Raw genomic sequence first — 14,603 nt, 5'->3', positions numbered from 1 at the left:
AAGTGTCAGTCAAGTCTTAAGCATCTTTAGTATACAAGCCTAGATCTACAAAGGTCTGTCTTTAAGCATGTCAGTCCTGATAAAGTTGAACACCTAAATTATTTTGTGGAATTAGGCCTAATCAGAAGAATTAAGAATTCTCAGACAAGCACACATATGGGGTGATGGTTTTTACCGCACATGCCTCTTGCTATGCACTCCTAAATCCCACCCCCCCGCCTCTATTTTTTAAAAAAATAGTTCTTGTTGCATACATGGCACAGGTTAAACCACAAGCTCTTCCGTTCTGTTACAGAAGAGGTGCTGGTGCACGGAATTAAAGTTTCACATGCACTAGAGTGCTGCGTTGCAAGTTGTGGTAAAAAGCTTTCAAATTCAGGAAAGTCTAGCTTATGAAAAAGAAAAAGAGGATCTAATACAAGCTGACTCACTTCCCCACTGAGCAAAAAGGAAAGGCAGTTCTGTGTTGTCTATGGCCATGATAACAAACAGGTCAATATAGACAATTACAGTACAGTGCAAATTGATCCAGAGTTACTCAGAGAACAGTTTCAAAGCTCAGCCATTTTATTCTGGCTGTAAAACATTATATTTAGGCTAGAGGCACCTAAATTTTTCTAAGGAATCAACAAAGTACAACGTGACACATCAGTACAGTATATCACTACCGTCAGGTGGGTAGGTGGGGGAACTACATACAAATTACACTCAATTGTATCAAGTGCAAAAGCAAGCCTAAGGACCACTGTGCTTCAGGCTTTATCTCCCTAGATGTCAAATATCAGGAGATTTTTTTTCCAACTCAGACTAGCTTATACATGGTCAAAGGAAAAACCTTGATTCAGGAAGCGGACTAAGGCAAAAAGTTTATCTACCATTCACTGGCACTTTGGGTGTTTTTTCCTGCTGGAGGGGAGTAGGAAGCTCTATCCGTAACAGGACACACAGAAGTCTAGGAAAACCCATCTTACACAGCAGCAAATTAAGAAAGCTCTATGTAATTTATTAAAGAAACATAGTTGTGGCTTTATCTTCATTTACATGTATACGTAATGGTTTTTAACCGAGGACTCAAACACCACAAAGGCAAAAAAAAAATATGTCAAGAAGCTGGTAATAAGTATGGCTATGATTCAGTTCATACACATTAGTAGCAGAAGTAGCAAACACACATTTATCTAAAGGCATACTATAGCTCAGAGTTTGGAACTTAACGGGGAAAGCAATCCAGGCTCGAAGCAGTTTCCATGCAAGCAACAACAGCAGAAGCTGGGACCTTGGATAAGAAATGATTTATAAGGAATATGAAAGAACATTAGAAAATCATGAAAGGCATGAAAATAGTGGGTAGAATCAATCGCTTACCAGTGTCTTTCAGTTAAATATGACACACCTCAGATGATTAAATAGAGCAAGCAGGAACCAGATTCAAAACAGAAAAGGGTGATTCTTCATGCAATAGACCTGTGAAGTTTCTTGCCAAAACACAGCATTGACACAAGAAGTTCACATGGAAACAAGGAGAGACTGGACAAGCTCTTCTAAGTTTCCCTGTGGGTTACTAATGAGACAATAAATACCTTAACCAAGTCAGGCCATGGGTCTGGCTGGCCTATACCTTACACAGCAGTGGGCAATGATGCTTAGGGGACAAGCATTTCTGGCCGCTTTCTGCAGTCCAGTCCCCCAGCACCCACAGCTGCAGCACCACAGTTGTTCCCATGCACTTCAGTAACTGCTTACAGACCTGCTGTCTTGGCATTCATTTAATTCCTTTCAACCGGCCTCCACAACTTCTTTTCACTCAACTACTCCACTCTTTAATCTACTGAACTACTAAGCATTGTACTAGAACAAACAATGTAACCTGCAACAGCTCAAGACCTCCCCTAAGCAGAAGGAGTTCAGAGGATGGGAGAGGTATCACATACATCCAACTTAACAATTTTTACTTTTCTCTAGCTATTCACTTTTGGCAGACACTGAGTTAGACAAAGCTTAGTCTGAGGCAGCATGGCCATTGCCACCTTCTAACACCTGGAGAAATTCTATAGCTGTCAAAATGAAAACAGATAATTTTAATGGTCCCTTCAGACTTTAATCCATCAAAGCCTCCATTGTACTCCAGCAATGCAAGAATAAATGCTTTCAGGACTCCTGGGCAGCTGCAGGCAAAGGCAATAGGGAAAAGGAAAGACAGCAGAGTTGTAGTGATGCCCACAAACCCAAAGTGGATTAGACAAAGGAAATGTATCTGAAAATTACAGTAACATGTTATTTTCAGGAAATAGGATATTAGGCAGTTAAAGGTAATTCCAATTAGTTCATTAAGAAACATGTCTAGTGTGTGGACTTAAGTTTTGAAATACTTAAGGAGGAGGTAGTCTATGGAGGTAGCGTCTCAGGTCTTCTTACAAACCTCCAGAGGCAGACAAGTATTCCACAATCCTATTAGCAGGACTGGGACAGATGGGCTTTTATTAGAGTCATTTGCAGGCTATACGCCACAAACCTTCCCCATCAGCTGCCTCTGTCTAACCAGAATATATGCAGTCCTCACATGAAGGGCATTAATATTATGGTCAACTGACCAGAGATGGTCTGCACAAGTGCACCATTTGACCAGAAGTGCATCTCTTGCCTAGCCAAGGTAAAGGTGTTCCTGTCTCCTGAAGCACTGATGTCCACTTGTGGCTGGAGAGAAAAGAGCTCCTAATCGTGCGATCAGGAATACCCATGCACATACCCACACCAGGTCCTTCTGGCAACATGGTGGGTTGACTTTTGGACCCCTAATGGGGAGGGGAAACAAGACAGGAAAGCAGCCAAACCAATCTAAAGGTTACTCCCTATCTGAGAGTCCTCAGGAAGAGAGTGCATCACAGGCATATGACAAACTGCATGAATTATTCTGTGGAGTTCAGTGTGACCCACAACTACAGGCTTGTTGTTACAGGATAAAACAGCCTCTTGAGGTTCCTTACAGGTTAGGTCAAGGCAAAAAAAAAAAATCATACAGAAGGCTAATTAAAGCATATCTGATCCCAAAATGCAGTTTCTTAGTATTATGATTTGATAATATCTTACCAGACTAACAGAGTTGGGGAAAAAAGCAAAATAAGTGGGAGGGAAGAAGAGAGAGAAAAAAAACCTTAAGGGACACAAGCCTCTTCAAGTCTTCAAGCAGTAAGCTTCAAAGGGAAATGCAAGTTGAAAACAACTGCTGAGTTGAATTAGATGTTTATCATATCATCCAAGAGAACACTATCACTAATGCATTGAAGCATGAGATTAGTTATTTGTATTCTCAAAAGCAAATGTCTGGCTACACCCAACTGAGATTTCTTTGTATTCCATTGCTGTATTATTTGTTTACAAAATATCTGAAACATTGTTTCTGTGCCTCCAGAAGACAAAAGGTCTGTGACACAAGTGGTGCTTGGGGAGGAGTGGGGGCACAAGCCATCAGGAACCACAACTATATGGCATACACAGCATTCAGCAACTGATACTCACCAAACAGACACTAAAACAGAGATTTCCTGTTCAGGACAGATTTATAAACCTCAGGTAGTAAACCAAACTAAAAACGCCAGATTCATAGGAACACAGTTTTAATACTGCGGAGTCTGAAAATGGCTAAGAGACAAAAACAACGGTAGAGGTAATGCTATTTACAGTGAACAGAATGCAAGAGGAAATGTGTCCCCAACAAGTTCCTGCAGCAACTCAATCTGACCTAAGCAGTCATAAAAATTAATACTTACTTTCAGGTTTTTTCTGTCCGTTGTCTCACTGTATACATTTATCTACGTGAATTCAAGCGGGAAATTCCTCCACCAATGGATGCTATATCGGGTTTAAAAATCTCTCAAGCTTAGTAATGTGAATTGCAATACTGTAGAAGACTAGTTAGTACTCAGGACCAGAGAGGACTGCAACTGCCAGTGATTCTGCAGCACAGAGGACCTCTCAGGGCACATGAGTCCAGCTGTTTGCTTAGGTAACTACAGTATCCTGGAATCTCCTAGAAGAATCAGTCAGCCCTGTATCTCCCAAAAGAAAAAAAATCCAGAGCTCTTAAAGCTGGGGGGGGGGAGGGAGGGGGGGAAGGCTTGGAGAGAGCTTAGTAGCATATCTGTGAATCTTTTCATTGGGGTTTAAACAGTCATTTACATCAGCTGAAAACAAGCTCTTCCAAAACGTAAAGTCAACCACACTAAAGTATACTCTGTAGGAGAAGCGGAGAAAGAATAGGGTGAAAAAGCATGTATTCAAAGCTGACAAACCTAATGCACAAGAACCATATAACAAAGCAGCTGGGAAGCCTGTCAGTGTTTAGCCAAGCCATCTCAGAAGCACACTGTTGTCATTAGCATCCCATTCCTGAATGGTTTTGGTCACCACATTTTATAACCACTCATCCATATTTAATGTAAAACCAGCATAAGCTACCTATTTTATAATTTTCGGTATTTTTCAACAGGAAGCCTTTGTTTAGTAAATATTAGCAAATATTTTAAAAATATTTGCATGTAAGGCCATGCTAAAATTAGCATGGCCTTACAGCGATGGATTCTGTTCATGCAAAACAAAACAAAATGTGCTCATCAAGCTTGTTAGCACCAGTCACCCTCCCTGCCAAGTCAGAGCTGGTCACAATACATGCAGTCAGGAAAGGCACTGCTGTGTCAGTTGGCTGGTATTCTTTTGTCTGACCTGATTTATTTCTGAAGCTGTTTATTTCAAATGTTTGCCAGGACAAATTTAAATACAGGCTAATATACAATTTTTCCCCTCCAGGGCCACTGCATATCCTACAACGCTGTTCAGACCCATACAGAAGATGCATGCACCATTCTGCTTACCACTTGTCCACCTAGAACATTAACGCTTTCTAACAGCAGCAGTCTCTCCCTCTACTACCCAATTTCCACCAGTCATAAGAGAAAGGGAACTACTAATAGAACTATTGTTTCACCATGGCTAAAAGTTTGTTTAGAACTAAAGTTCTTCACACCGATGAAAAGATAGGGTATTGATTTAGATTAACTAACTGAAAAGTAACACATCGCTGAAAAATTCTTTAAGTCAGATTACATATGAGACTTTCAAAGCAAATATTTTAATTCACACCATCTAATAAGGTCCTGCTTTCCATCAGAAGCTTTTTACAAGTAGAAAGACGTGATTATTTACTTCATGCATTCAACCGCTTTCAAGAATGTTACACACAGTGAAAAATATACAGCATGGAACAACCTGCCATGCATACTCTCTACAGCCACAAGTTTACATACCTAGACCAGTCTTTCAACTATGGGGTGGGGGAGAATATATATAAACTCATCTCACTTGTTGTGAAAATCTTACTATAAACAAGGTAACTTGTATTTTTACACAGTTTCTCCATCTACTCTCACAAACACTATTAAATGCCTTGTCTTTGATAAGTGTCTACCATGAACTAACTCACTCTATGGATGCTACTGCTAGTTTAAGATGAATAAATGCAACTGGATGAGAACACTTAAATGTCAGTTGTGTAGAAAGCCACTGGGTCATAGCCAGCAGCAGAAACTAACCATCACCCTCCCTAGGTCTAGCCCCCATTTGGAGAAGTCCCTTTGTAAATTGCAACTTTCCTGGGATTAGCTGAGGAGTGTGTATTTCAGCTTCCTTTTTACTTCCACTGAAATACAGGAGCCTCAGTTCTGGTTTTAAGTACCACTTCACATCTCCTGTGTAAATCCCAATCGCCTTCAGGAGAAAGGGAGAAGCCAGACAGAGTAGTCTTGCAGGGTGGTGGCGAGAACAAGCACACAAACTGGGAAGCAATTTCCCCAGTATCTGAATACAGAACTGGTTATTAAAGTTTCACCTTATGCAATGCGAACAGTCAGCTCCTCATCACTTTCAATCTTGGAAGGATTCAGGGGAAATAAGTTTGAATAACCAACATTTCAATCTGGAAGACCAACAGCTTGGCTAAAAGACTGTCAACTCTTATTTACTAATAACCTCATTTTTGGCATTAAGGTAAATTACATCCTGTTGCCATTATGTTACACAGAAGGATTACATGGTATCAGTAGTTATGCCACTTAGGTCAGGGGTGGAGGAAGGTCAGCATTGGAATGAAGCTAATCCAAAATAAAACAACTTTACACTAAAATCACATTACTATCATCTTCATCAATGTCCATATTGTGTACTAGGAAACTGTCAGCACTCAGTTCTGAACCTGATCCAGACTATGAGACTTCCCAGCGAGCATCACTGAGCAGGCAAATCAATCATATAACCATGAACTGTGTGGAAATCACCTAATTCCTACATCTGCAGTTTGGGAAACAGTCCCAGATTAACCCATCATTTTATTTTTGCCTTCTTCCCCCTAACAGCCTGCCATATTTGTCTGATTTGACAGAGGTCACTATAACACTCAAAACACAACAAGAACTAATCAAACACACAGTGAAAGCATGTTTTACACTTTGGTTTGACCATACATAAAGTTGACCTATGTCACCGCTGTCTAGTCTAGTCTCCAGGAAGCTTTTGTAAGGCAATAAACATACGGGCTAGACATGATTTTCATTGATTGTACAGATATGAAATGAACAAAACTTTTCTCCTTTAATGGTAGTGTAGGTATTTTATTTGTTGATGGCCACAGTTCAGGAGTGATGAGAAAACAGCAGTCCTAGCTATCATATTTCTTCCTTTATTTGGCTGTATAACATGCTGCAGATGTAAGGAATGAAACATTTTAATTCACTGAAAAACAAACTCAAATAATTTCTAGAAAAATTTATCCTTGTAAAATCTGTAACAAGGCTGAAAGCTGCCAAAGGCACTAGTGAAGTCATCACATTTCAACCCTGTGTTATGACACAGAATTAGAAGCTACCTACCCATCCCTATGTCAAGAAACATCATACTTGAAGCTTTCAAAATAGCAATCTAGCTAGTCCTAGCTTTTTTGTTAATCAGTATCATGGCAACCCTTGTTGTCATGGCATCATTAAAAGACACTACACCAAATTCATACAGTCTTTGGCAACACGTGCTCCAGAATCCACTGCAACCAATGTTTTAATCACATTATATTGCAGCAAAAGTGACAATTTATGGAAAATAAACAGTTAAGCAAGTATTTAAATTAAGAAAATCTAAGGACATGTGGAGTTCAATTAGGAATGAGGAAAAGAAAAGCATAAAAATAGTGACCCAAACCCCTACATTTGACATAAAAGCATTAAAGTTTGGAGGTTTTTTTGAGAAGAATAATATACAGATCCAATTCAGCAAGAACGCATGAAAATTTCCTGCAAATAGCTTATTAAATACAGTATATTGAAAGTAGCAATGTTTGATTTCATTTATTATATGCAAATAATGTTTTTATAATACAAGAAAGGATTTAACATTTAGCAAGTCCATTGCCTATTTACTGCAAAACTACTAAATTTTATCTTAAAATTAGCTTGTACAAATTAGGTTAAAATTAAAAAGCACCTAGTATTTACAGTTTTTTGATATTTTAAGGGTGGAAGTTTTCTCTTGACTTTTTGAAATAAACAGGGAGAAAGCGCAGGCTTGCAATTTTTGCAGAAAAATTGCTCTTGGATTCAACAAAACTATTCCCCGTTAGTCCAGCCTTCCAGATAAGATTTCTAGCACGATGAACTTTTGTTATGTACCACAAATACCCAACTGGCCCTTTGAGATTTGTCATTTGCTATCAAGGATTGTCCAAAATACAATCAGTCTATCCATTTAGATTCAGCCATTAACCATGCTGACTAGCCTCTGTGATGTGACCTTAAGCTGCCGTGGTTTTTGTTTGTTTGTTTTTAAACTGGGCTAGCATTCCTACCCTATTTTAATTATGGACCAATTCCATACTTCTGGAAAGTCAAAGCTTATGTAAGAAGACCTTCTTGACTATGTAAAAAGGGCAAACCAAGACTAGATTAATTTTCAGACATTAAACTAAAGTTGTAAAAATCAAGATGTATTAAACTTTTCAAAAAGTCAAGAAAATAGATGGCGTACATGCAAAAATACAGGAGAACAATCAAAATCTTGTAAGTCTGCCTACATAGAAAGCAGTCAAATATTTTCATTATGTTGATCTGCCAAATGACATCAGCAGAACAGTTATTTCACATTCATTTCACATTTAAATTCATAGATGAACTCCCCATTTGTGTATGTGGGGAAGCCTTTTGGAAAAAACCCTACCACAATGCAGCTTTTCATTAATCTATTTCAATAAGCTGTACACCACATTCCTTCAACTTTTGTATTCTACTAGCCTTGAGATTCCAAGTCAACTAACCTAGATGTGTTCAGCCATGCAGTTTAATCTTTGGAATACATTAATCTTTTATTAACCCAAAATTTAAACACCAGAAACCAGTAATGAAAATTGCTGGGGTTTCCTTATTTACCTGTTTCCGACAAATGAAATGTGAACACACTACATGGCCATTTTAGCCGCTGTTCATATCATTTCCCTGAGTCTGCCAGGAGTTTAAGAATAAAACTAGGCGAGGATAATGCTTCAGCACTTTCAGAACACGTATTAAGTTGGAATTGTAAATTGTCAAGTGGACGTAAGACTACATTCTTTATGATGAATACATTTGCAATAAGCCTGATCAGTCACATTTCACCAGAAAGTCACACCCATCAAGATTAGCAATTATACTTTCAGTAGTACACTACTTTTTTCTTATTCAAGGACATTTCACTAGAACTTCGTAAAATAGTCCCTGGACTGAACAGTTGCCAACTGAAAGCACTGTTAAAGTAACATGAGAAAACTTTCATGCTTTACGCTACTATGTTCTTTACATATTGGTTCAAGTTCTGAATACATATGAAGTAATACCGAACTTTCACAGCACCAATTTCTGAAAAAAAGTAGGAAAAGGAAAGACTATCCCCAGAAAGTTGATCTTACTATATCAAATTGGCACACAGAAGGGGTAGTATGAAAGCTTTGTTTTATTCATTCAAAAGAAAATAAATTTAACCCTTCCTAATCCACATCAAGAGATTATAAAAAAAAATACTTAACCTTTAACTCATTTTACTTTTAGTCCAAAATACTGTTTGTTCTACATGGCTGCTCTTTCCACTTTTAGCCTAAGTCACTGACTGAGCTAAGAAGCTATTTTATTGCTGCCAGCCCACCTAGCTTTCAAAAGACCACACAAAGCCAGGATTATGAGATTATATGGTGTTAAACAAGAGGTGCATTACTTTGTGCCTTTCTTTTAAAGGTTCTTTTAAACACAATTATGGACTGCTATAGAATGTGGTAGTATTCCATTCCTGTTTTGCTTATCAAAAGAAAAAACTTAATCAAGTTTACACAAATTCAACTTAAATTTTAAGTGGGATTCAAATCACTGAAGTAGCAGCCAATACCATTAGTTGTCTAGAAAACTGGTGAACATAAAGGATTAATTATTTGAAAGCCCAGCATTGAAGTTCTCCTGAAACAACCACCCAAGAGAGTAAAGCCTGACTATATAATTCGCACAGATGAGACAGAGTGATGAGACATTTGAATGCTCAAGAGGAAATACTTTCAAAAACCTTCCCACTTCCTAGATTCAGGAATAGTCAAACCCTTCTGCAATATAATGTTTCTGTATCAGATATTTCACACCAAAACATCTTTGATAATTTTCTATGAAGAGAAAACACTATAACACTGCCATTATAGCAGTAACTGATGTCACACTGGCACTTGCATGCCCCAAAAGACAACAGTAACCCACTGCACAGCTCACTATGTATTTTTAATTGAGTAGCATTTCTTCACAAATACCTTGCAATAAAGGTGAAAAAGAGAAACCACAGAATCTGTTTGCTTTATGGTTCTGGATTTACACAGCTGTTTCCCCCTAGTACCACTGAAGTTGTCATTCCAGCTAGTCAATGCTAAATTAAAAGAAAACAACCAAAGGATGTGCAGGCCAGTAAAAGCTACAGAATGTGAAAATTATAAGAGAAACAGGCAGAACTTGGTCAACTACATATTTGAACAGTAGCCCCATGCATTTAATTTTTCATCCAATGGCATGTAGCATTTGATGTTGTATAACAAGCTTCTCTCGTTATTAAGAACCTGATTTATTTATACGCTCCAGACCTATTGCTTTCTTTCCATCAGCTGAAGCCAGCTACGGTTAGAAAGAGTTCTCCATTCCTTGCTGAATTTGTTTGCTTGTTCTTAACACAGGGGCTTAAACATGAATACCAGATAGCATTTAATTTGACCATACTGCAATCTTGATTCTACTGTTATCGTTTCCCCTTCTTCGACACTGGCGTAAGCTATTTATCATGGTCACTTTCTCAAGGCCCTTCACAAGCTGTCTTCACTCAACTATCACAATTCGTGTATGCTACTAAGTTTTCAGTTAAACAATTTATACCTTGCCAAATGCAAGCAGAAAACATATAGGACTACCCCTCCAAAAAGCTGCCTCCTTCAACTGCTCTTCTGCTGGTAGGGGTTAACCTACTTGTGTGCTGCAACCACAACCCGTTTTGTTGACCAGTACTATTCTGTTTCTCCACACCTTCACTTTAGTGATCCCAGTAAACATTTTTTTCCACTGTCAGCATTGAAGAACTTCTGGGCAGTCTGTTTAGTTCCATAGTTGTGGTAACATCTAGAACCAAGTACCCTATATACAATCAATGAAGGAAAAAATTCCCAAGAAAAAAACCCCCAAAACACAAAATAAATTAAGCATCCTACTAAAGAATGCATTCATGTCACTATCAACACTGAAACAGCAATAGGAATTTGTGAACTTTGAGCAGTCTTTACGCTAATGCTTCCAGAATTCCCTGTCCATAACTATTTCAGCAACATCTGATCTTACAAATAGAGTTAAGAATATGCTGTAGTCCAAAAGCAGAACATCAACTGAGATGTTAAATTTGCTCACAACACAGAACCCTAAACCAATCACACCTGCATGAACTGGAAAAATTTCAAGATAATCCTCAGAGAAGAGCACCCTTTGGAAATCCTGTGCTACAAAACTGAAATTTGGCCCAAAATCCTAAAGACGTCAAAACCTCTTGTTGAAAAGGCATGGGGAGAGAGACACGACACACTTGTGCTCTAACTCCACCGTACAAACGTAATTCCTGCAAATTACTGATCTACAATCCTGCAATTCATTTTAATCACACACAACATTATTTTCAATGCATCTTAGCTGAAACTTCCTCACCAGACCTTCCACATCTTGCAGGCTCCTAAAACTAGAAAAGGATTAAGACATTACAGGAGTTAGAAGAAACACTTTATTCTTTCCAAACTAAGAGCCTCCCTTTCCTTTTAGCATTCACAGTATGCGTAGCCACATACATAATACCACAGTCATTCTAGTCTCATAGATAAGTAGTACTAACAGAACTTTAAAAAATGTAATGAACTGCTGCGACACCCACCTGTGGGCCCTGAACCCAAGTTAAACAGCACGGAGAATCAACACATTTGAAAAAGGGAACATGCTATATTATTACAATAGCTCTTTGGAACTGCTTAAGTCATCAGAATTTGAACCTTAAGCTTTCTTATTTCACCCATACATTGTCCAATGCCCATTTACATTAAAAAATAAAAAAGTCTATGTGTTATTTTACATACAGACATGCAAGAAGGTAAGAGACCAAAGTCTCAGCATTCACTCCCTGATCATCATTCTAGACCAAGGCAACTGGAGCCATTTTAAATGCTGCTTCACAAGCAGAAGGACTATGTAACTGAGTGCCCTAACTCCAGAAACTCTTGTAAGTTCCTTTAAAAGCTTTTCACTGCTCCTTGCATTAGATATATTTTCATTGCCATCTGAAATTTAAACAATAATGGGGCTTTCATTGCCACTTCAGATTTAAGTAATAACTGGACTTGCTCAAATATCTGAAGCAGTTTAGTCATGACACAGAACACAACTCTGAAGATGTAAGTTTGATAAACCAACCTTCATCTTAAGTTGACAGAGTCTCCAAAATAAAGATAACCAAAACTGGCAAATAAGAATTCCTACATACTTTTAAAATTAGCCCAAGAAAATACCTTCAAAGAAGATGCAAGGAAAAAAGGTAAAAAGGAAAAATTCCTTTGTTCAGCTAAATCACAGCCTCTACAAAAATAATTTCAAGTCCTATGTTTTTCAGTTACACTGTTCTGTAATGAATGTCATTAAGATAAAAGTTCAACCCAAACATAACTATTTTCTACAGCCTTACATGAGTCACCTCTGTCTTCTATACAAAGGGGCATTTTAGGGAGATGAAGGAATGAGCCCCCATTAAATCCCTATTTTCCTTAAAAAAGGGAAAAAGCTACTTACAAAGATCAAGGCCCAGGCACTGTATCAAATCTCCTATCCTGCCATGGAGTTCTAACTCCAATCCATTAATGAGACATTAGATCCAACATAACCAAACCACTGCAACTGCCAGATTAGATGAACACTTGCTTGGAATTACGAAACAAGTCAGCTTCAGTTCTGTGACCTAACTACATATAGGAGGAACAAACACTCCCAGTGAAACTGGTGGAAAAGAAATTATTTAGTCTATGAAATCTTCATGAAGTCAAGATCATTAAAATGACAGACAGTCACAACTCATAACTCCATGCTGTTAGGCATACAAAAATTACTTGTATTGATGCTCTCGTTTTATGTTGCAACTTTGATAAACTGATGCATCAGAGAAATGACTAAATAGAATATTTTTGTAGATACACTATATTACATTTTGCCAAGAGTTGGAAACTAATTTAGGGCAAGGGGTTTTTGTTTTGTTTTTAAACACAAAAGCTCCTACATGTACACAGGAATTGCTGTTAAGAACACAAGACTTCACACTGGATGTGGATCAAATCTTGTTTCTCAGATTCTCTCTTGTTTCTCTTCTTGGGGAAGAGTTCTTTGAGAGATACAAGTTTTTGCGTCCAAGTGTTCCCCTGTTTCTTCAGCTGCAAACTATATTAGAAGAATTTTTGTTTTTCAAAGGCCTAACTTTACATTTAGATTCAAAAAAGAAAATGTGACTACTCATCCTCTTCCTCACTACTCACCTTTGATCTTGTTAATCTTGTAATTTCAGTTTCATTAGTCTAGTTGCTGTGACAGAAAGGGAAGATAATTCTAATTAACAAACTAGCTAAGGCTCTTTAAGCGCTTTGAGATTCTTTTGTACATCAGAAATGCATAAAGAGGAAGAATCAAGTTTTGCCTTGTATTACACTTTTTGCACTTCAAAAGCAACATTAAAATGGAAAACGCATGTGTTTTCTTACAAATAGTTCAGTTTTCCTAAAGACAGATATGCTAATTATTTAAGTCAACAAAAATATCCGGACTGCACATAAGAGTTGATTTTACATTTTGAACACTCACAGGCCTTCAAGACACACACACCCCCCTCCTGACTGCTGATCTTAGACACTATAGCAACAAGTGAACATTTGTTCTGAAGGAATGCAGAGTATGCAACTGGGGGAGGGGTAGCACTATCCGCCACAAACTTATCTGCTGGTCCACTAAGTTATTATTTAACTTCAATCATCCCTGAAACTGAAGAAACAGCAGTTACTCTTCAACATCAGCAAACTGCGTTTAACAGGCAGCTTACACTTTGACTATGAAGAACACAGCTTTGCTTGAACTGAACTTCAAGAGGAGGTTGGTTTATTTCCCTCCACTTGTTCAGAGTACTGAAAACAGCAGAATTGTTCCATGACTGCAGCTTAATTAAGCAGTGCTCTAATATTGCAAACCTGCGAGGCAAAAGGAAATGCCCCGCTCCACTGGCTCTGGTCACAGTGTCTGAAAGTCCAAGATTCCCTAACAAAAGCCTGCAAGATGGCAGACTCGTAGAAAACAAGAAGCTTGAGCAAAACAGGTTGTGGAATGATCTGGAGTGAAATGGAAAGAAAGGTGGAAAGTTCTCTCTCCTGGCTTAAATGTAACACTCCTGGGGAAAAGCATGGTCTGTAGCTAGGGGTGTCTCGCATAAACTTTGACTGTAAACTACTTTTTGTTGGATTGTTGTGGGCTTGCCTTCATTCAGGTTTCACTAGTTCTTTCATGAACAGAGTTCTCTGGAGTACATCGAACTTCTGCTTTCTTTGCGGAACTCCTCAGGTTTGAGGAATCTGGCACTGGACAGGAACACGACTCACAGCCAGGGATCTCGGTACCATCTGCTTGTGAGAGAGACCAGGAAGAAAGGACAGTATGAAAGTAAGGGAAGCATGGAAAAATGACCAGGAGGTCTCTGGCTTGCTGTGGTCCTAGAGCTCTGCTAAGAGAAGTAGTTTACATGCCTGTATTTTTCTTTCCTCTGAGTCTTGCCATAAAAAGCCTCAGAAGCTGTTAAAAAAAAAAATCACTACTATTGGCTTTGGGTCATTAGCAATAATTTTACTTGTTAAAAAAATTGAAGGAAGTATTTACTTATCCTTGTTTACATCCTTTACATCTCTTAGCTTGAAAGACTAATTCACATCTGTCAAAGAACAGTTTCAACTTCAGATTGACAGAACT

General features: G+C 38.3%; 1 protein-coding gene across 1 annotated transcript in view; it reads right to left on the bottom strand.

Annotated features, from left to right (window-relative positions):
- ARHGAP29 (Rho GTPase activating protein 29) overlaps positions 1 to 14,603 on the bottom strand; it is a 50,483-nt gene that overhangs the window by 28,553 nt on the left and 7,327 nt on the right. The gene's annotated exons all lie outside the window — the stretch shown is intronic.

Source organism: Gavia stellata, chromosome 10, assembly GCF_030936135.1.
Source record: "Gavia stellata isolate bGavSte3 chromosome 10, bGavSte3.hap2, whole genome shotgun sequence".
NCBI lineage: Eukaryota > Metazoa > Chordata > Aves > Gaviiformes > Gaviidae > Gavia > Gavia stellata.
This window is presented reverse-complemented; position numbering and strand designations above follow the sequence as displayed.